Here is a 23,328-nt window from a genome sequence, read left to right as displayed (position 1 = left end):
TGTTTCAGGAACTTCCAGAAAAGCCATTTAAATGAAAAAACTATTAGGTTTTCCAATAGACAGAGAATGACTATTTATTCCCCACGACTCTTGCCTCAAAACCCTGGCCTTGCTATGACCACGTGACTAAGTACTAGTCAGCGACATGTATATGAGGAAGTCTCTCATGGAGCTTCTGGGCACCTTCCTAAAAGTTAACTGGCATGCTCCTCCTCTCCTCCTTTGTCCCTTCCCTCCCTCTGCTGCTGCTGAAATGCAGATGCAGGCCCCATGGACCACGAGAATAACTAAGGTCATAATCTGTGGGTCGGCAGAGCAGTGAACTAGAAGAAGTCTGGGTCCATGAGGATTCTTCCCCATGAGAGTCGTACCAGGTATGGGAGAGAACAACAAATTTCCATTTTGACTGTATAGCCCAGGAAACTCTACTCAATACTCTGTAATGACCCATATGGAAAAAGAATCTAAAAAAGAGTGAATATATGTATATGTATAACTGATTCACTTTGCTGTACAGCAGAAACACAACACTGTAAATCAACTAGACTCCAATAAAAATTAATTTAAAAGAAACAAACAAGGTCGGAACTTCCCTGATGGCGCAGTGGTTAAGACTCCGCACTCCCAATGCAGGGGGCCTGGGTTCAATCCCTGGTCAGGGAACTAGAGCCCACATTCATGCCGCAACTAAGAGTTCACATGCCACAACTAAGGAGCCCATGAGCCGCAATTAAGAAGCCCGCCTGCCACAACTAAGACCCGGTGCAACCAAATAAATAAATAAATAAATGTTTAAAAAAAAAAAAAATTTCCATTCTGTATAAGCCACTGTAATTCTGGGTCTCTGTAACACCAGTTCGATTTAATCTTACACTGATAGAATGAATGTGATAAAGTCCCTGCCCTAAGGAACTCACTGTTTACTCTTAAACTCATACTTCAAACCTTGCCCCACATATTCATATACTGTCTCTGGTGGCAGTACCTTTCAAAGGGCAGGTGAAAAAGGAGGTGAGATTATTTGTGGGTGTAAGTGCAGGCTTTGCTATGACATTAGACATCTACAGAAGGGGCTCAAAGTCGTTCCAAATGCCTTATGTGGATGGGGCAGCCTATTTGCCCACCTGGTCGGTCCACTGCCAGCAATGGATCCAAAATATTAGCAAATCAAATCCAGAAACATACAAAAAAGATAGTATATCATTACCAAGTGGGCTTTATCTCAAGGATGTAAGCTTTTTCAGCATCTGAAAATCAAAGTAATTTGTCATTTTGATATAATAAAGGTTAAAAATCATATAATCATTTCAACAGATGCAGAAAAAGCATTCAACAAATTATGAAAAATTTCAGCAAATTAGGAACAGAAGGAAACTTATTCAGTCTGATAAAGGGCATCTGTGAAAACCCAACAGCTAACATCATAGTTAGTGGGAAAGACACTTTTCTCCCTAAGATCAGGAATAAGGCAAGGATGCCCATTCTCACCACTTCTATTCAAAGTTGTACTAAAGGTCCTGGCCCCTGCAGTAAGTCAACCAAAGGAAATAAAAGGCACAGGAACTGGAGAGGAATAAATAAAAGGGTCTTAATCTGCAGATGACATGGTATACCTAGAAAATCTTAAGGAAACTTAGAACCAAAAACTAATAAAACCATCAAGTGAATTTAGCAGGGTTGCAAGATACACGTTCAATATACAAAAATCAATTGTATTTCTATATATTTGCAATGAACAACTGGACAATGGAATAAAAAATACAAAATTTACAATTGCATCAACATAAAAAACTTAGAGAAAACGTCACAAAATATGTATAAGACCTACACACTGATATTACAAAACCCTGCAATGAAAAAGGAGATCTCGAAAATGGAGAGATATACCATGTTCATGGATTGGAAGATTCAATATCATTAAGATGTCAGTTCTTGCCAAATCGATTTATAGATTCATTTGCAACCTGAATCAAAATTCTAGATGGCTTTTTTTGGTAGGGATTTGATAAGCTGATTCTAAGTAAACAGAATGGTCAAAAGAATTTTGAAAAAGAACAAAGTCTGAAGACTTACAGTAATTCTTTCAAGACTTAATTTAAAGCTACAGGGCGGAGTCAAGATGGTGGTGTGGGAAGATGAGGAGTTAGCGTGTCCCCACAACTAGAGTGCCTGTCAGCCGCTGGTGAGGGACTCTGAGGCCCAGGTGATGGGAGGAACCCCAAAGTGAACCAGTAGGACACGGAGGGACTGAGGAGGGAGGAGAAGTGGAGGCCAGACAGGATCGGTGCCCCTGAGGCCAGGGAGATCAGGAGAGGCAGGTGGGAGGGACTCTCCGGGAAGAGCAGGAGAGGAGCGGAGGGCGATCGCCTGGCCCACTCGGGCCGGGAAGCCTGCTGAGCTCCCAAGGCGGTACCCCTGCCACAAAGCCCCATCCAGGCCACGTGGGTCCTCGGGGCATAGGAGGGAGGCCGGGGAGATCGGGAGAGGCAGGGAGGAGAGGCGCTCCTAGACTGGAGGAGCAGGAGAGGAGAGGAGGGCATTTGCTCCACTCACTCAAGCCCAGGAAGCCTGCTGGGCTCCCAGGTGAGGTGTCCTGCCCTCTGAGACCAGGGGTGGGGGGCACGCCTGGGCCCCTTCTGTTCCTTGAGCCTAAGGGCCGCTTCCCACAGCCCCCAGGGCCTTTTCCAGCCCTGTGTGTTCTGAGCACTGGCCCCGCCCCCCACCCAAACATCGCCCCTGCTTAGGCCCCACCATCCAGAGCCAAGTTCTTCCCCCCTCCCTTTTTTTTTCCCTCCTCTTTTTTACTATTGTGGTACTGATGTACCTTCTGGTTGTTGATTCATCTATATTTTTATTTTTATATTCTTCCTAATATATCTGTTAGTTTCCTGGTCTAATCTTATTTTTCACTTTGTTATTGTTCTTTTTTTTTTTTTGCCACCCCAGGCATCTTTCGGGATCTTGGTTCACAAGCCCGGGGACAAGCCGAAGCTCCTGCAGTGGGAGCTCTGAGTCTGAACCACTGGACTAACAGAGAACCTCAGACCCCAAGGAATATTCATCAGAGTGAGGTCTCATGGAGTTCCTCATCTCAGCACCAAGACCCAGCTCTACCCAATAGGCTATAAACTCCAGTGTTGGAAGCCTCAGGCCAAACAACCAATAACACAGGTACACAATCCCACTCATAAAAAAAAAAAAATATCAAAAATTTCTCACAGATGAAGGAGCAGGGTAAAAAACCTACAATACCAAATAAATGAAGAGGAAATAGGCAATCTACCTGAAAAAGAATTCAGAGTAATGATGGTAAAGATGATCCAGAATCTCAGAAATAGAATGGAGGCACAGACTGAGAAAATACAAGAAATGTTTAACAAAGATCTAGAAGAACTAAAGAACAAACAAACAGAGATGAACAACACGATAATTGAAATGAAAAATACACTAGAAGGAATCAATAACAGAATAACTGAGGCAGAAAAACGAATAAGTGAGCTGGAAGACAAAATGGTGGAAATAACTGCCAAGGAGCAGAATAAAGAAAAAAGAATGAAAAGAACTGATGACAATCTCAGAGATCTCTGGGACAACACTAAATGCACCAACATTCGAATTATAGGGGTTCCAGAAGAAGAAGAGAAAAAGAAAGGGTCTGAGAAAATATTTGAAGAGACTATAGTTGAAACTCCCCTAACACAGGAAAGGAAATAGTCAACCGAGTCCATGAAGCACAGAGTCCCATATAGGATAAACCCTAGGAAAAACACACCAAGACACATATTAATCCAACACACAAAAATTAAATTCAAAGAAGAAATATTAAAAGCAGCAAGGGAAAAACAGAAAATAACATACAAAGGAAACCCCATAAGGTTATCAGCTGATTTTTCAGGGGAAACTCTGCAGGCCAGAAGGGAGTGGCAGGATATACTTAAAGTGATGAAAGAGAAAAACCTACAACCAAGATTACTCTGCCCAGCAAGGATCTCGTTCAGATTCGATGGAGAAGTCAAAAGCTTTTCAGACAAGCAAAAGCTAAGAGAATTCAGCACCACCAAACCAGCTTTACAACAAATGCTAAGGAAACTTCTCTAAGCGGGGAACACAAGAGAAGAAAAAGACCCACAAAAACAAACCCAAAACAATTAAGAAAATGGTAATAGGAACATACATATCAATAATAACCTTGAATGTAAATGCATTAAATGCCCCAACCAAAAGACACAGACTGGCTGAATGGATACAAAAACAAGACCCATATATATGCTGTCTACAAGAGAACCACTTCAGACCTAGGGACACATACAGACTGAAAGTGAAGGGATGGAAAAAGGTATTCCATGCAAATGGAAATGAAAAGAAAGCTGGAGTAGCAATACTCGTATCAGATAAAATAGACTTTAAAATAAAGACTGTTACAAGAGATAAGGAGGGACACTACATAATGATCAAAGGATCAATCCAAGAAGAAAATATAACAATTATAAATGTTTATGCACCCAACATAGGAGCACCTCAATACATAAGCCAAATGCTAACAACCATGAAAGGAGAAATCGACAGTAACACAATAACAGTAGGGGACTTTAACACCCCACTTACACTAATGGACAGATCATCCAATCAGAAAATAGTAAGGAAACACAAGCTTTAAATGACACAATAGACTAGACAGATCTAATTGATGTTTATAGAACATTCCACCCAAAAGTGGCAGAATACACTTTCTTCTCAAGTGCACATGGAACATTCTCCAGGATAGATCACATCTTGGGTCAAAAATCAAGCCTTGGAAAATTTAAGAAAATTGAAATCGTATCAAGCATCTTTTCTGACCACAACGTTATGAGGTTGGAAATCAATTACAGGAAAAAAAACCTGTAAAATACACAAATACTTGGAGGCTAACCAGTGTGTTACTAAATAACCAAGAGATCACTGCAGAAATCAAAGAAGAAATTTAAAAATACACAGAAACAAATGACAATGAAAAGCACAACGACCCAAAACCTATGGGATGCAGAAAAAGCAGTTCTAAGAGGGAAGTTTACAGCAATACAATCTCACCTCAAGAAACAAGAAAAATCTCAAATAAACAATCTAACCCTACACTTAAAACAACTAGAGAAAGAAGAACAAAGAAAATCCAAAGCCAGTAGAAGGAAAGAAATCATAAAGACCAGAGCAGAAATAAATGAAATAGAAATGAAGAAAACAATAGCAAAAATCAATAAAACTAAAAGCTGGTTCTTTGAGAAGATAAACAAAATTGATAAACCCTTAGCCATACTCATCAAGAAAAAAACGGGAGAGGACACAAATCAATAAATTTAGAAATGAAAAAGGAGAATTCACAACTGACACTGCAGAAATACAAAGGATTATAAGAGACTACTACAAACAACTATATGCCAATAAAATGGACAACCACGAAGAAATGGACAAATTCTTGGAAAGGTACAATTTTCCAAGACTGAACCAGGAAGAAGTAGAAAATATAAACAGACCTATCACAAGTAATGAAATTGAAACCGTAATTAAAACTCTTCCAACAAACAAAAGCCCAGGACCAGATGGCTTCACAGGCGAATTCTATCAAACATTTAGAGAAGAGCTAACGCCAATCCTTCTCCAACTCTTCCAAAAAATTGCAGAAGGAGAAACACTCCCAAATTCATTCTACGAAGCCAGCATCACCCTGATACCGAAACCAGAAAAAGATATCACAAAAAAAGAAAATTATAGACCAATATCACTGACGAACACAGATGCAAAAATCCTGAACAAAATACTAGCAAACAGAATCCAACAGCACATTAAAAGGATCATATACCATGATCAAGTGGGATTTATCCCAGGGATGCAAGGATTCTTCAATACATGCAAATCAATCCATGTGATACACCACATTAACAAATTAAGGAATAAAAACCATATGATCGGGGCTTCCCTGGTGGCGCAGTGGTTGAGAGTCTGCCTGCCAATGCAGGAGACACGGGTTCGAGCCCTGGTCTGGGAGGATCCCACATGCCGCGGAGCAACTAAGCCCGTGAGCCACAGCTACTGAGCCTGCACGTCTGGAGCCCATGCTCCGCAACGAGAGAGGCCGCGACAGCGAGAGGCCCACGCACCGCGATGAAGAGTGGCCCCCGCTCGCCACAACTGAAGAAAGCCCTCGCACAGAAACGAAGACCCAACGCTGCCAAAAATAAATTAAAAAAAAAAAAAAAAACCATATGACCATCTCAATAGATGCAGAAAAAGCTTTTGACAAAATTCAACACCCATTTACGATAAAAACTCTCCAGAAAATGGGCATAGAGGGAACCTACCTCAACATAATAAAGGTCATATATGACAAACCCACAGCAAGCATCATACTCAATGGTGAAAAACTGAAAGCATTTCCACTAAGATCAGGAACAAGACAAGGATGTCCACTCTCGCCGCTCTTATTCAACATAGTTTTGGAAGTCCCAGCCACAGCAATCAGAGAAGAAAAAGAAATAAAGGAATACAAATTGGAAAAGAAGAAGTAAAAGTGTCACTGTTTGCTGATGACATGAATCTATACATAGAAAATCCTAAAGATGCCACCAGAAAACTACTAGTACTAATCATTGAATTTGGTAAGGTTGCAGGATACAAAATTAATGCACAGAAATCTCTGGCATTCCTATACACCAACAATGAAAAATCAGAAAGAGAAATTAAGGAAACACTCCCATTTACCACTGCAACAAAAAGAATAATATATCTAGGAATAAACCTGCCGTAAAAGGCGAAAGACTTGTACTCAGAAAACTATAAAACACTGATGAAAGAAATCAAAGATGATATAAACAGATGGAGAAATATACCATGTTCTTGGATTGGAAGAATCAATATTGTGAAAATGACTATACTACCCAAAGCAATCTACAGATTCAATGCAATCCCTATTAAACTACCAATGGCATTCTTCACAGAATTAGAACAATAAATTTTACAATTTGGATGGAAACACAAAAGACCCCGAATAGCCAAAGCAATCTTGAGAAAGAAAAGTGGAGTTGGAGGAATCAGGCTTCCCGACTTCAAACTATACCACAAAGCTACAGTAATCAACAACAGTATGGTACTGGCACAAAAACAGGAACATAGATCAATGGAACAAGATAGAAAGCCCAGAGATAAACCCACGCACCTATGGTCAACTAATCTATGACAAAGGAGGCAAGGATATACAATGGAGAAAAGACAGTCTCTTCAGTAAGTGGTGCTGGGAAAACTGGACAGCTACATGTAAAAGAATGAAATTAGAACACTCCCTAACACCATACACAAAAATAAACTCCAAATGGATTAAAGACTTACATGTAAGACCAGACACTATAAAACTCTTAGAGGAAAACATAGGAAAAACGTTCTTTGACATTAACCACAGCCAGATCTTTTTTGACCCACCTCCTAGAGTAACGGAAATAAAAACAAAAATAAACAAATGGGACTTAATTAATCTTAAAAGCTTTTGCATAGCAAAGGAAACCATAAAAAAGACAGAAAGACAACCCTCAGAATGGGAGAAAATATTTGCAAATGAAACAACAGACAAAGGATTAATCTCCAAAATATACAAAGAGCTCATGGAGCTCAATATCAAAAAAACAAACAATCCAGTTAAAAAATGGGCAGAAGACCTAAATAGACATTTCACCAAGGAAGACATACAGGTGGCCAAGAGGCCCATGAAAAGATGCTCAACATCCCTAATTATTAGAGAAATGCAAATTAAAACTACAATGAGGTATCACCTCATGCTGGTCAGAATGGCCATTATCAAAAAAGCTAGAAACAATAAATGCTGGAAAGGGTGTGGTGAAAGGGAACCCTCCTGCACTGCTGGTGGGGATGTAAATTGATACAACCACTATGGAAAACAGTATGGAGGTTCCTTAAAAAACTAAAAATAGAACTACCATATGACCCAGCAATCCCACTACTGGGCATATACCCTGAGAAAACCATAATTCAAAAAGAGTCATGTACCACAATGTTCACTGCAGCTCTATTTACAATAGCCAGGACATGGAAGCAACCTAAGTGCCCATCAACAGAAGAATGGATAAAGAAGATGTGGCACATATACATAATGGAATATTACTCAGCCATAAAACGAAACGAAATTGAATTATTTGTAGTGAGGTGGATGGACCTAGAGTCTGTCATATAGAGTGAAGTAAGTCAGAAAGAGAAAAACAAATACTGTATGCTTACGCATATATATGGAATCTAAAAAAAAAAAAAATGGTACTGATGAACCTAGTTGCAGGGCAGGAATAAAGAGGCAGATATAGAGAATGGACTTGAGGACAGGGGGTGGGAGGGAGAAGCTGGGGCAAAGTGAGAGTAGCATTGACATAGATACACTACCGAATGTAAAATAGTTGGCTGGTGGGAAGCAGCTGTATAGCACAGGGAGACTGGCTTGGTGCTTTGTGCTGACCTAGAGGGGTGGGATAGGGAGCGTGGGAGGGAGGCTCAAGAAGGAGGGGATATAGGGACATGTGTATGCATATGGCTGATTCGCTTTGTTGTGCAATAGAAACTAACACAGTATTGTGAAGCAGTTATAGTCCAATAAAGATTTTTTTAAAAAAGCTATAGTAATCAGGATTGGCATAGAGACATATATAGATCAATGAAACTGAACAGAGTGTAGAAATAGATCTAAACATACATGGGTCAATTGATTTTTTTTTTTTTACAAAGTTTTCAAGGTAATTTAATGGGGAAAAGAAAGGTTTTCAACAATTTTTGGAAGAACACAATAAAACCTGAACCCCTACACCTCACCCCATACAAAAAAATTAGCATGAAATGGATCACAGACCTAAACATAGAAGCTAAAACTATACAACTTTTAGAAGAAGAACCTTTGCTACCTTGCAGTAGGCAAAGATTTCTTAAACAGGTCCAAAAAACATTAACCAAAAAGCAAAAAATGGTTAAATTGATCTTCATCAAAATTTAAAACTTCTCCTTGAGAGATATCATTAAGAAAACGATAAGGCAAGCCACAGACTAAGAGAAGAAATATTATCTATCGATCGATTGATCAACATCTGATAATAGACATATCCAGAATATATAAAGACCTCTTACAACTCAATATTAAGAAAAAAATCCAAATTTGGGATCTTTTCAGGAGAACTGACCTGGGCCTCTGTCTCAAAACATTCATTGCATTTCTTTAAAAAATCTGCTTTTGAGATCCTTAAAAGGAGAATTTAGATCCCTTCCAGAAAAGTGAGCCTCCAACTGATAAGCTGAATATCAACTAAATTTATTAAAAAGAAAAGGAGGGGAGAGGAGGCCAGTGAAGAGCCACTGGAAACGGGCTGGGAGCCTACAGAAAAGTCCTGCCAGAGATGAGCTCGAAGTGGGATCTGGTCCTCTTGGGACAAAAGGTCCAAGGAAGCAAGAGAGTAAAACTTGCTTGAAGATTGAACCCACGGGCACTGTTAAGTTGGACTACAGACCAGGAAAAAGGGAGTAGCTAGATGTTCACCAGACAAGTCTCCCCAGAACTCATTTGGGGAAGGCCCGACACGGTGTGGAAGGGAAAACATTCTGGTCAATTTTCACATCACTTTGAGGACTCTGGTGGCTTCAGGTCCATGACCAAGATGACCCTGGATGCCACCCCTGTCTCTGGATACTTACCGCCACCAGACGAGAAATGGCTATTCATGACACCAACGTCCGTGAGGTTGCGCACTTCACCTCGGGAGGGACCTGTTTCACGGACGCCCCCGTCCTGGCTGAGCTGGGGTGGCAGGAAAGGACTCAGTGGTTTTCAGACCCACTGGCTTAAATTCTCAGTAGTTCACCTCCCAAGGTTTCACCAGAGCTTCCACCTCAGGTGTGAAATGACCATCCAGAGCCTGGGAATAACCTGTCTACACGTCAGCGGCATCCTGAGCTGGAGGTGAGTGACTCCGAATCGCTCTGAGAGGGGTGGGCTTCTCTCAGAAGGGGAGGGGGCTTCGACAGAAACAACGAAATAAACAAAGAATTATTGTGAGGCTTGAGTCACCAAGCTTTATGGACAACTATGTGTAGCTTGCAGGTGAAGACAGCAGTGTCAGACAGAACTGGGTCAAAGTCTTGGTTGTGCATACGATTATCTTTGTAACCTTGAACCAATTACTTAACCTCATTGAGCTTCAGTTTCTTCACCCTTAAACTGGGGATAATGATCGGACTTATCTCACGGGATTAAATGTGAGGAATAAATGAGATAAAGAACAGCCCCAGATAAACAGAGCTCCAGGGAAATCCAGTGGTTAGGACTCCGCCCTTCCATTGCAGGAGACACAGGTTCCATCCCTGGTTGAGGAACTTAAGATCCTGCAAGCCGCGCAGCATGGCCAAAAAAAAAAAAAACCACCAAAAAACAAAACCAAAAAAACCCCCCAGAGCTCCGTAAATTATAAAATAAATGTGAACTGAAAGAGAAACTATGTCTAGAAACCTCTCCTACATGAAAAATGGAAAAGCAAGATTAAGTAAATAAGGGCAGAAAGAATGACATTTCAAGATATCCAAATAGGCACACGTATCTCTGTTGTAAAGGCAGGGAGCTATTGTTATGCCTCATCCCTGTTACACTAAATATCTTCAAGGCTTATGCAATCACTCAGAGGACAATCTACCATTGTGTTTTTTGCTGACATGTTTTGTTTCTGTTCTGAACTCCTGCTACTGAAAATCTTACAAAAGAGTCACATTACTCACCCCAAAGTTCCCTTACAGAAACATTTCACGCCACTTAATAACTGAAATCATTATTCACCTACAAGTCCTTCCATGTGTTTTTGATTTATATGTTCAGCCATGAGAATGAGTTACTATTACACCACTGTTTGCTGCTACCCAACATAGTAAAATTTAAAAATACCCATGTACTTGAAGATATATATATTTTTTTCAAAAATACTTTCTAAACAAGCAGAAGAGCTTTAATGAATGATATCTTCTCCAACAAGAGTACACTGCTTCAAAAATTATTAAAAATTTCCTGGGGACGTCCCTGGTGGCACAGTGGATAAGACTCCACGCTCCCAATGCAGGGGGCCTGGGTTCGATCCGTGGGCAGGGAACTAGATCCCACATGCATGCTGCAACTAAGAGTTCGTATGCCACAACTAAGGAGCCCGCCTGCCGCAACTAAGATCCAGTGCAACCAAATAAATAAATAAATATTAAAAAAAAAATTCCTGATAGAATAAGCTTTGATGCTGGTTTGGGACAGGTGGGTCATCCTATGGAAGATGTCTAAATGCTTGATGTAACTTCCTTTTCAAAGTAAAGGTAACCTTGTCAAAGTAGGGATACATACTACAAGGGCCTATAGTTCTCAGTTAGAAAAAAGATGCATGAACAACAGTAAGAGCTTCAGAAAGAAGACTGTACATCTTCTGAATTCTAAAACCTTAAGTTGTAGATAGGTTCAAGGTGGTCAAAAGCAAATTTAACTTTTTCATAGAGCAAAAGAAAATGAATAGGTAAATTGTGTTTCACAGTTAACAAAATTCAAGTCTATATGATCAACAGACTATTGCTTTTCCTCTCCCTCAGTAACTTAAGGTTTTTAAAAATGTTAAAAACAAAAAAAAAATTGCTTAAGGACTTAATTGAGACTACATTTTAAAACGTCACTCATCTTCCCCACCCTTTAAATGTTCAGCTCTTAATGTTAACTTAAGCCTCAAGGTCAATTTTTATTTGGTCTCAAATAGTTCACTTTCTCTGCACTCATTCTACATTTAAATTATAGTTTCCCAAGGAGGTCAATTTAGGAACATGGGGGTTGGGAGGTGGAGGCCACGATGTGCTGAGGCCAGCAAACCAAGGGCTGCTCTCTTCTCAAACTCCAAACCCAGGCCTTCCCTGGTGGTGCAGTGGTTAAGAATCTGCCTGCCAATGCAGGGGACACGGGTTCGAGCCCTGGTCTGGGAAGATCCCACATGCCGAGGAGCAACTAAGCCCGTGCCACAACTACTGAGCCTGCGCTCTAGAGCCCGTGAGCCACGAGTACTGAAGCCCGTGTGTCTAGAGCCCGTGATCTGCAACAAGAGGAGCCACCACAATAAGAAGCCCGCGCACCGCAACAAAGAGTAGCCCCCGCTCACCACAACTAGAGAAAGCCCGAATGCAGCAACGAAGACCCAAGGCAGCCAAAAAAACACCAAAAAAAAAAACCCCTCCAAACCCAGCCCCAGCTTTGTACTTTCGATGGATATCCTTCTGTGCCCCCAAATGTAATGAATACACAGTGATGCACAATTCTCCTTTTATTGTAATTTTTTTCTAGCTAGAGGGGCTAAATGGAAAACTGAGAATTCATTCTGTTATACAGCTATCCAAAAAATGAATTTTCAGATCAATAACAATCTATGGGGACATGGCCATGCCTCTAATGTCTTTTTGGAGATGGGTGTATCACTGATTTTTAGCAATGTAGGCTCACCCCCCATCCTTGACATGGCTAATAATTCACTAACATAAAAAGATAGAAGTCAGAAGGCTTGAACTTAAATCCTACTAGTTATGTGTCCTTGGACACATCACAAACTGAGTCTGAGCTTCTACTTTTTAAAAATGGGAATAATAATACCCGTCCGTCTGTCCATCCATCCAATTTTACAGTAATGTTATAAAGATTACAAATGAGATGATATATATAAGAGTGATCTAAAAACAGATCAGAGCTATAAAAATGTAATGTTATGTGATTATAAAAAATTCCACTGAATGGCCAAATACGCTTGGAGATTTGTTTTTCATAGTACTAAAATAAAACTAAGAAATTCTCCAATTATATGGTCACATTCAAAAGAAACTGCTTCAATGTTTTATAAAGAGCTTCACCCTTTCGTGTGTTCTCAGAACTACCAATTCTCCTGATTAGAGAGCAGTTAGCAGTTAGTACTCTATAAATTAGTACTGTCCCAAGGGCAAAATCTGGTGTTGCAAATACAGCTTGAAATTCTCCAAAGAAGATGTAAAAATGGCCACTGGACACATGAAAAGGGATTCAACATCTTTAGTCATTAAGAAAGTGAAAACCTAAACCACAAAGAGCTACTACTTTACACTCGCTAGGATGGCTGAAATAAAAAGCCAGGCAATAACAAGTGTTGCTGAAGATGTAGAGAAATTGGAAGCCTTGTGCACTGCTACTGGGAACATAAATGGTGCAGCACTTGGGAAAACAAGTTTAGTTTTGCCAAAAATTAAACACACAGAGTTACCATATGACCCAGCAATTTCACTCTTAGATATATACTCAAGAGAACTGAAACATATGTTCACACAAAAACTTGTAAGCAGAGACTTCCCTGGTGGTCCAGTGGGTGGGACTCCACGCTCCCAATGCAGAGGGCCCGGGTTCGATCCCTGGTCAGGGAACTAGATCCTGCATGCCATGCCGCAAGGAAAATCTGTGTTTTCTGGCTTTCTGACCTTCCTCCAGATGACCATCCCCGCAGAGGATTAGGAGCTCTCTGTGGGAACCTTCTCCGGGGTGCCTCTCTCTTGCAAAATGGACAAACAATGGGCAGACGTTTTCAAAAATTATGCCATAGGCTAAATGACACCAATTACCACATACTGGACATTCTGAAGTGACTCTGAAGGCAACAGTTTACAATGACAGCTTATAAGAGTAAACTCTTGCCATTTATTCTCATATCACATCCTTGATCTGTAAGTCAGACAAGAAGAGAAATCCCTCTCTGGCAAACCTCAGTCTACACCGTCTACCAAAAACAAAAACTGAAATCCATACTAGTGGGACTGTTTCTTTTAGCAATTTATGTATAGTATACTAGGATGACCAGGAAGGTGGAACACAGTATATAATATTTAGTAATTCCCTAGATATTTTAATTAATGTCATAAAATAATGTATAACAGTTACAACTACTATTCATTGAGTATCAATTAAGTAGGCATTGTACTAGTACTACACATACGTTATCTTTATTCCTCTCAATAGGCCTACGGGGAAAATTCCCTTCTCCTACTAGAGTTGCAGAATCAGGGAGTCAGAGATCATAAAAATGTGTCCAGGGTAACACAGCTTGTACTAGCAGTGAAGCCAGGATTCAAACCCATGCTTTTTAGCCTAATCTTCGCCTACCTTTTCTACAGAGCTCATTAACTCAAATATCAATTCATTTCAATTAAATATATACCATGTTGGGCAATGTGTTCAGGACCTTTTTGAAATTCTTGACAGATGAATTTAAATGGCAAGTTTTACAGTTTTCCAGTAGAATGAAAGAACACTTTTGTTTCTAATTTAACCACCATTTCTTTTTTTAATAACAAAAAGAACAAGTTTCCAGACATAATGTGAACATTCACAAAACAAAAACTAAGAGGAAACCAAAGGGAATAAACTATTTGTTAGCAGATAAACTTGAATGACATTTTCACTGGCAAAGTCTGCTTGTACACTTTGTACTCTGATTTTTCACTTGTATAAGCATTTCACAATCCTTGACTTCACAGAGGGGGCTCAGAACATGGAATTTTAGCGCTGCAGGGGTCCTTGGAGATCATTCAATCCCACCCCCCTCACTTTACAGAGGGAGGCCACCCCAGAGTGGGTCAGTCCACACAGCAGGTACTGCCAGAGCCAGGGCTGGGCTCCAGATCTGCTGATTGAAGGGCCACCACACAACACTACTGCCAACTTTTCCATAGCTAGCTCTACCTTGTCAAATGAGTTCTAACTGTGTGTCACAACTGTGATCTAAAACAAAATTTCTCCAGACTTGCAGACGTAGAGAACAGACTTCCGTTGCCAAAGGGGTGGGGGAGGGATGGATTGGGAGTCTGGGGTTAGCAGATGCGAACTAGTATACAGAGAATGGATAAACAACAAGGTCCTACTGTATAGCACAGGGAACTATATTCAATATCCTGTGATAAACCATAATAGAAAAGAATGTGAAAAAGAATGTAGGGACTTCCCTGGTGGCGCAGTGGTTAAGAATCCGCCTGCCAAGGCAGGGGACAAAGGTTTGAGCCCTGGTCGGGGAAGATCCCACATGCCGCGGAGCAACTAAGCCCGTGCGCGACAACTACTGAGCCTGCGCTCTAGAGCCATGAGCCACAACTACTGAGCCCACATGCCACAACTACTGAAGCCTGTGCGCCTAGAGCCCGTGCTCTGCAACAAAGAGAAGCCACCACAATGAGAAGCCCACGCACCGCAACGAAGAGGAGCCCCTGCTTGCCACAACTAGAGGAAGCCCACGCACAGCAATGAAGACCCAATGCAGCCAAAAAAAATATATATATATATATATATAAATGTATATATATGAATCACTTTGTTGTACAGCAGAAGTTAACACAACACTGTAAACCAACTATACTTTAATAAAAAAAGAAATAAATGAATAAAACAAAGTTTCTCAAGACACCATTTCTGGCCATAAGGAACACAAAAATCTATTGTGAATTGATGTCAAAATCAAATGACAGGGACTTCCCTGGTGGTACAGTGGTTAAGAATCTGCCTGCCAATGCAGGGGACATGGGTTCTATCCCTGGTCCGGGAAGATCCCACATGCCACGGGGCAACTAAGCCCGTGTGCCACAACTACTGAGCCTGTGCTCTAGAGCCCGTGTGCCACAACTACTGAGCCCGTACTCTAGAGCCCGTGAGCCAGATCTACTGAAGCCCGCATGCCCTAGAACCCACGCACTGCAACTACTGAAGCCCGCGCGCCTAGAGCCTGTGCTCCGCAACAAGAGAAGCCTGAACCCTGCAATGAAGAGCAGCCCCAGCTTGCTGCAACTAGAGAAAGCCCATGAGCAGCAACAAAGACCCAATGCAGCCAAAAAATACATAAAATTAAAAATAAATTTAAAAAATAATAATAATAAAATTTTTAAAAAAATCAAATGACAGGGTCAAATCAAATGTCCCCATGCCCCTCCGGAAGAGGAACCTCTCAGGTGGGCCTAGACCTGCAGTTAGAAGGATGTCAGTCACAATTGTGCACAGTTTCTGTGTCCTTCTGGAATTACATAAGCCTTCTCCAGCTCCTTATTAGTCTGCCATTTCCTGTTGCGCAAGGGACAAACAATGGGCAGACTGTCGCCAGTGTTTTCATTAATTACACCACAGACTGAATGGCATTGATTACCACATAATGGACATTTTGCAGTGACCCTGTTTCCTTTGTTCAAACAATGTATCTAAATGTCTCAGTAAAGGAACACCTTCTATTTGGGCCTCCAAGAGAATGAAGAGACACTGGGGTCTCAGGAATCTGAATGGCATCACTGTGCCCAGTAATTATTTTATGACTTGTCCAACTTCCCCACGTGCCGTCTTACCCTCGGAGGCATTATGTCCAGGCAGGAAGGGAGGAAAGAAACCTCAAAACCTTTAAGCGGGTCCCAAAGCTCAAAACATAAAAGTCAGGCAGATCACACACACACACCCCGTCCATCCCCGCTCCCCCTGGAAAAGGGCTAGAGTGACACTGAAAGGCAGCAAAACAAGACGAGAAAAAGATCAGGGTAAAAATCAAAACTCAAGGGCAGAAATTCCACTCCTCCCTCCCCTGGGAGACTTTCACTGCACTCTACGAAAGATTTTGATACTAGCTCAGGGGCCACAGACACCCTAAAAGATCTGCTTCCCTGAGAAGTCCCTGCTCTGCTTTCTCTCTCATTAAAGCCCCCTCTCTGCAGCCCTCCTGAGTGGGAGGGGGCAGCACGAGACCACTGTCCGGCTTCCCTGATGGTGTCCCTCTGTCCACCTTCATTGCTACCATGGTCCTCTGAGATAACGGTAAACATCCCTTTCTCGAAAAAGTGACCGATTGGGAGTGTGGGAAAGTTAGCCTCAAATAGGCAGAGCTGGCATCTTCAAGATGTAAATGTGGGGTGATCAGGGTTATTTCCTTAAGTGTGGCTGCTTCCCATTAAGGACTGCATTTGAAATATGAAAGTATGCTGTGAAACCACGGAGGGAATATTGTAAAGGAATATGGGGTTAGGGAAAGAGGACATTAGGTACAAACAAGGAGAGGAGCTGGCAAGTAAAAAGCCTTTGGATAAAGAAGTAAAGGAAAAGGACAGTAGAAAAAGCATGGGCTCTGGAGTCTTACATGTGGTTTTCAGATCTGGATTTGAGTCTCAGGCTCTACCATTTAATAACCATGTGACCTTAAATGATTTTCCTTTCAGGTCTCTGAACCTTGGTTTCTGTATCTGTCAGAAGTAGATGATAATGTATATAAAATGCCTATTCTAGACCTGGCACATGGTAAACATGTAAAAAAACGACAGCAGTCTTAACTGTTACCACTCTTACTTCTACATTAGGAGGGAGCTGCAGGAGCCATGGTAATAGACGGAGAGGGTGGATATGAAGAGAATCCAGGAGCCACGTCAGTAACCTGGATTCCCCTTCCCAATGTCCAGGATTAAAGGGAAATAAATGTCAGTTTGTATGACCTAAGCGACACACTCAATATTTTAAAACCTGAGCTAAAGTGACTACTAAGCAATGTAAAACTGGGTTAATGAGGCGTCCTATAATTCCCTCATTTACGCACCCAAACTAGCCATGAATATAACCCCTTTTTTGACTCAGAGTAGAGAACAGACTTCGGAGGTGGTGTGGAGGTAGGTATTTTACAGCTAAAATCCTGTACCCTATGCCTGAGGAAAGAACCAGAGATACCCAGGAAGAGACGACAATGACGCTGATGATGGAGATAAGACTAACATAATCATCTGGTAGATCTCAGGGTACGCCAGAGGCCATGCTCTTAAACACTCTGCCGGGTGACCTCTCCTGACATGTGTGCACCTGGCCTAGAGTCCAGAGGCCTGTGTCACTAACCCGTGCAGACAGCTGAAGTGACAACTCCACTTCCCCACCCAGATTTACCCGGCGAACACCTCCCGGGCACGAGGAGAGGAATGAGGCAGGAGACCCCTCTGACCAGGTGAGAGCAGGAGTGCATTTGGACAGGCTGTTGGCATACCCAGATGGGAATGGAGATGCACCAGGCGGAGATGGAGGGTGGGCAGAGTCCAGCAGGAGGGAGCACACGGGGGTGGGGGGCGGGAGTGGGAACCCGAGAGACACCTAAAGTGAGTGGATTCTGCGGAACACAACTATGACGATTACAAGATGGCAGGGCAGGTACGTGCTGACAGAGTCTTGGTATCAGCAAGGGTGAAAGAGAAAATGGCTGATAAAAGAGAGTGAAATAAAGCCATGTGCAGCAACATGAATGGACCTGGAGATTATCATACTAAGTGAAGTAAGTCAGACAGAGAAAGACAAATATCATATGCTATCACTTATATGTGGAATCTAAAAAAATGATACAAATGAACTGATTTACAAATCAGAAACAGACTCACAGACATAGGAATCAAACTTATGGTTACAAAAGGGGAAAAGGGGGGGAGGGATAAATTAGGAGTTTGCAATTAACATACACACACTACTATATATAAAATAGATAACCAACAAGGACCGACTGTATAGCACAGGGAACTATACTGAATGTTTTGCAATAACCTATAAGGGAAAAGAATCTGAAAAAGTGTGTGTGTGTATGTATATATATCTGAATCACTTTGCTGTACTCCTAAAACTAACGAACATTGTAAATCAACTATACTTTAATAAAAAGAAAATGGCTGAGGTGCGCTAGAATGCAGGAAGAAATCACTTCTAAACTATATTGTAATTGTGCCACGAATGCTCACGCTTCTACAATAACATCTTGCAATCACCCCATTGTTGGTCTTGCTGCATTTGAAAGAAACGACTTCTACTCCCTAAAAGAATCCTTCAATTTACACAGCTCCTCAGAGTCCTGCAGAGGACTTACACCTTCACTGTCCCATTTGCTCTGGGCTGCAGGTTGGCTGCCGCCTTAACTTTCTGCAAGAGCAGCTCTAGTAATTGTTTCACATGACCTTAGACAAACGACATGCTCTCTACTCATGTGCAGAACGAGCCCTGGGGAGTGAGGCCAGGACGGCATCTAAAATCTCACGATACCAGGACTTCCCTGGTGGTCCAGTGGGTAAGACTCCGTGCTCCCAATGCAGAGGGCCCGGGTTTGATAGCTGGTCGGGGAACTAGATCCTACATGCATGCTGCAACTGAGAGTCCGCATGCCACAACTAAGAAGTCTGCATGCCGCAACTAAGACGTCTGCATGCCACAACTAAAGATCCTGCATGCCACAACTAAGACCCAGCGCAGCCTAAATAAATAAATAAATATTTTTAAAAATAAATAAATAAAATAAAATCTCACGATACCAAAGCACGGTCTGTCAACACGGGTGGAAAAAAGTTAACTGTTGCCTCAAGCTCTAAGGACACTTCCTAGAGAAATCCTTTGGGAATCCTTGAGACCTGAAAGAATGAGAGATGTTTTTAAAAGGAGTATGGCGGCTCTGTAAGTGTCCTCCCAAGTAACAACGGAGAGAGCAAATGAGCCTCTAGTTCAGAACATCCAGATAAGTGTGACAAGGAACAGACTGTTAATAATGGATAGAATCTTGGGTACTGTGATTGTCATTCGTCAAAAGATTTTTGATAATTTTAGGTATTGACAGAGTTTTCAGGAAGAGTCTCCTGGATTGCTCTGTACTTGTTTATTATCTGTCTGCTTCCCCAGTGGAATGTAAGGCCTAGGAGGAAGGGATTCTGTCTGTTTTGTTCAGTGATACATCCTTAGCGCCTAGAGCAGAGCCTGGCCCAGAGCTGAATGAGTTCATAAATGAAGTGGACATGTAGAGGCACATGCATGTAATGTTCTGAAAGGCATATTCTTATCTCAGTGAGTCAAAAAGCTGCAGCCAAGGAGACAGAACCCTAATAAGGCTCATATATTGTGAGAAAAAGAGAACAGAGTTATTCCAAGTTGGAAAAAAATGCATGTTCAAGATAGAGATTTCTAAAATACAGGAAAACAGAACGAACTAGTCTAAAAACAAATACCACTGGTCATCTCATCACTCAAGGGCAACCACAGCTAATTGTCATATTTCCTTCTAATCTTTTTAAAAAGATATTTAACATATTTGAAATCATGTTAACTATATAATGTTGTGTACTAGCTTTTTCACTTAGTGTTAATGGCTTAAGTGTTTGCTTAATATCACTTGATTTTTACTGACAGAAGGACCTAAATCAAGTGAAATCTACCATGGGACCTTGGGACCTTGCACCAACCCTTGTGAATCTCAAAGTTGAGCTAAAGATGCATTTTAGGAACAAAAGTTCAAAGATGACACAGATGTTCAAAATGTAGCTCAAAATTTACATTTCCCAGCCTCCTCTGGAGTTAGCTGTGGCCATGTGACTGAGTTCTAGCCAAAGTGATGTGTGACATTTTTAGGTTTGGTCCCGGAGAACCTCCCATCTGTGCTACTCCACTCTCTTTCCCCTTCTGCCAGCTGGATGCTATCAGCAATGTGGCCCCTGGATATGACAGAGCCAGAAAATGGGAGAAGCCTTGAATCCCTGAACTCAATGGAGGAACCACCTGCTAACCAGAAACATCCACCCTGAACGTGAGCAAGAAATGAACTTTGCTTGCAGTTGAGCTATTACACAATTCTGAGTCTATTTATAGCTGCAGTCTAGCCTACTCGTACCTAATAGAACTCTCATAACCTATATTTTCTCTAATAGAATGAGAAAGCTTATCAGTCACTATGACAAAGATATTGACAGAATTGAAGACTATATTAAGTTGTTCATTTAACAAGCATTTATTGTATGTCTACTATGTGCCAGGCATTGTTCTAAGCATTACAGCAACATTCAAATGTGCTAAAATTCCTTGTTTTTCTTCACTGAAAGAGACACAGGACAGGGAATATCTTTTCCCGGCCCTACTTCCAGTTCTATAACCATGTGCCCTTAATACTGCTCACCTGCTGGCTTACAGATTGCAGTTCAGCTGAAGGGGCCTCTAACATGGCCTATCCTCGCAGGCTGGAAAGGAGCCGGGGAGGGAGCGCGACAGGGGCTCAAGTACCTGGCACATGCAGCCAGTACTGGGAAAGCTGGCAGAGCCAGCTGTCCGGGGGCACGTCTAGGGCAGGTGGGAAATGGGGCTGCTGCTCACACATGTTTCATGTCCGTATCCAGAACCTGAACGGAGGTAAATCTCAGGGCAGTCGAATAACTGGGTTTTGCTTACGCCTCGCCAAAAAATACAAGCCTACATTTCCAACAGGCAAGTAATAAACTCGATTGGGCCCTCCTCCAGGATTTCTGCCTTGTGGCAGGACAGCGCTGGTGAAAAGGAAGTGTGGGCCCAGGCCCGAGGAAGTGCTGTACAGCGTACCTTACAGCCAGACAAACCAGAATAAGTCCAATCCCCCATCTGGATTTCCTGCCACTCAAGGGACCAGCTGTACTTCTTACCAAAAAGAAAGGCTGCCCAAAGGACAAGGAGGGGGGACAACTCCGTGTTCTAAGGGCTCAACCTGAAATTCACACCAGAGTAATTTGTAAGATAGAAAGGAAACCCCGAATGTTCCTGAAATGCCTTGCCCTCGGTATTTCGGCAAAAAGAAGCCCAACATCTCAAATGTTCTTGTTCAAACTTTGTAGCTTTAAACACTCCCAACCCATTTTACAATTTGAAGTCAAGCAAGCAGTGACCAATGCCAGGGTATGTTTAAAAGCAGCCACAGGAATCTAACAACATTGTCATTTAAAGGAGATTCGGTTCAAGGCGGCAGGCAGGGTAATGGCCTCACCTGGCCAACGGCTCACGAACCAGGCTTTCCATCGAAGGGGCTCAGAGTGAATGCTAACGCCAGTTCAAACACTGATTCTCTGTGCAAACTGTGAGAAACTCATTTAACCTTGGTCAGCCTCTCCCCCAGTCCCATGGGAGGAAACACGGTACAGGAAGTCGGGTCAAATACTTGGAAAATGGCTCCAGCTGGGTCTTAAACATTACAGTTTTGTCGACTGAAAGAAATCCCTGCCCGGCTCTGTGTGCAGGCCCATGAATGGTAGCTCACTCCTTCCAACACTAGTTGAGAGCCTACTGCATGAAAAAGAGAAACGCAATGATAAGATTCCACGGAAGTAGAACACAAGTAGTATGGTGAAGTAGATAAGAGGACAGCAATCAGGATGATTCGACTTCTATCATCTTAGTCATTAACTAGGAGAAAAACCTTGGACAAATTCCAAATAAACTCAGGAACCCTTGTTTTCTTCATGTGTGCCACCAAAGGGCTGAATTAGAGAAACTTGAGGTGTCTTCATAATCCCAGGAAATCGTGTGGCTTTCTAAGGACTGCAACTCTTCTGTGTCCATCTGAACGTCCAATTCAATGGTTCACATTGGTTAATGCTAAGACAGCATGCTATCAACACACCTAACAATGAAACACAGAGGCTACCAGAATCACTCATGAATTTAGTCTCAAGGCCTTTAAGCAAGCACACAGCCACTGTAATAAAACTAACCTAACGGCTTCATCTTAGTTAGGAAGGTATTCTAAACCATGAATATATTTGCCCATTGATAGCAACCAGAGCCAGTCCAGACGTCTCAACGACGTCTTCCTCGGGCTGTGTATTTGCCACCTGCCTCCTGCCCCCGCGCTGGTGAAAGCCCGCACATTTGAAAGATGCACGTTCTTTCCTCCTTTACCTTTCAGTAACCCAGATTTCAATGGCAGATGTGACCTAAAACTGAAAGTGTCTGCCTGCCAACTTGAATCCTTAACTAGAAACGACGAGATATCACAGAAATCACAGGAACGATAAGAGGCAAGGCATCCACAGCCCAGAAGCCGAGCTCGCATCACGTGCTGCCATCCGGTTTCACATTTCTCACCATCCACGTTCCCCAGGCACCACTTTGCTCTTCACAGAGCAGGATAAACAGCTAAATTAACTACACAAATGCCAGAAAGCACATATCTGTGGCATGAAAGAAATCACGCAGGGCTTGCAGCCTGGGCTATAAATGATCAGTCTTGCCTCCATTTAGTTCTCTGTGATACTCAGGTTGTTGAGAGTAGAGGTTAAAATGAGCCAATATTTAGGCTGCTACTGGTATCAAGAAACTTCACACAGGCCAATTCACAGCAATAAGGTTAGGCTTTTCCCTATCAGTCATTATTTTTTGTTGTTATTTTTTTCTATTAGTCATCATTTTTATTTAAAACAATAATGAGCACTAACACCATAGTGTTTACTACATGGCAGGCATGGTCCCATACTTTACATAGAGTA

The 23,328-nt window shown here is 41.9% G+C and overlaps 1 protein-coding gene across 2 annotated transcripts in view; it reads right to left on the bottom strand.

Annotated features, from left to right (window-relative positions):
* BORCS5 (BLOC-1 related complex subunit 5) overlaps positions 1-23,328 on the bottom strand; it is a 96,814-nt gene that overhangs the window by 3,369 nt on the left and 70,117 nt on the right. The window lies entirely within an intron of this gene.

Source organism: Eschrichtius robustus, chromosome 13 (genome assembly GCF_028021215.1).
Source record: "Eschrichtius robustus isolate mEscRob2 chromosome 13, mEscRob2.pri, whole genome shotgun sequence".
Taxonomy (NCBI): Eukaryota; Metazoa; Chordata; class Mammalia; order Artiodactyla; family Eschrichtiidae; genus Eschrichtius; species Eschrichtius robustus.
This window is presented reverse-complemented; position numbering and strand designations above follow the sequence as displayed.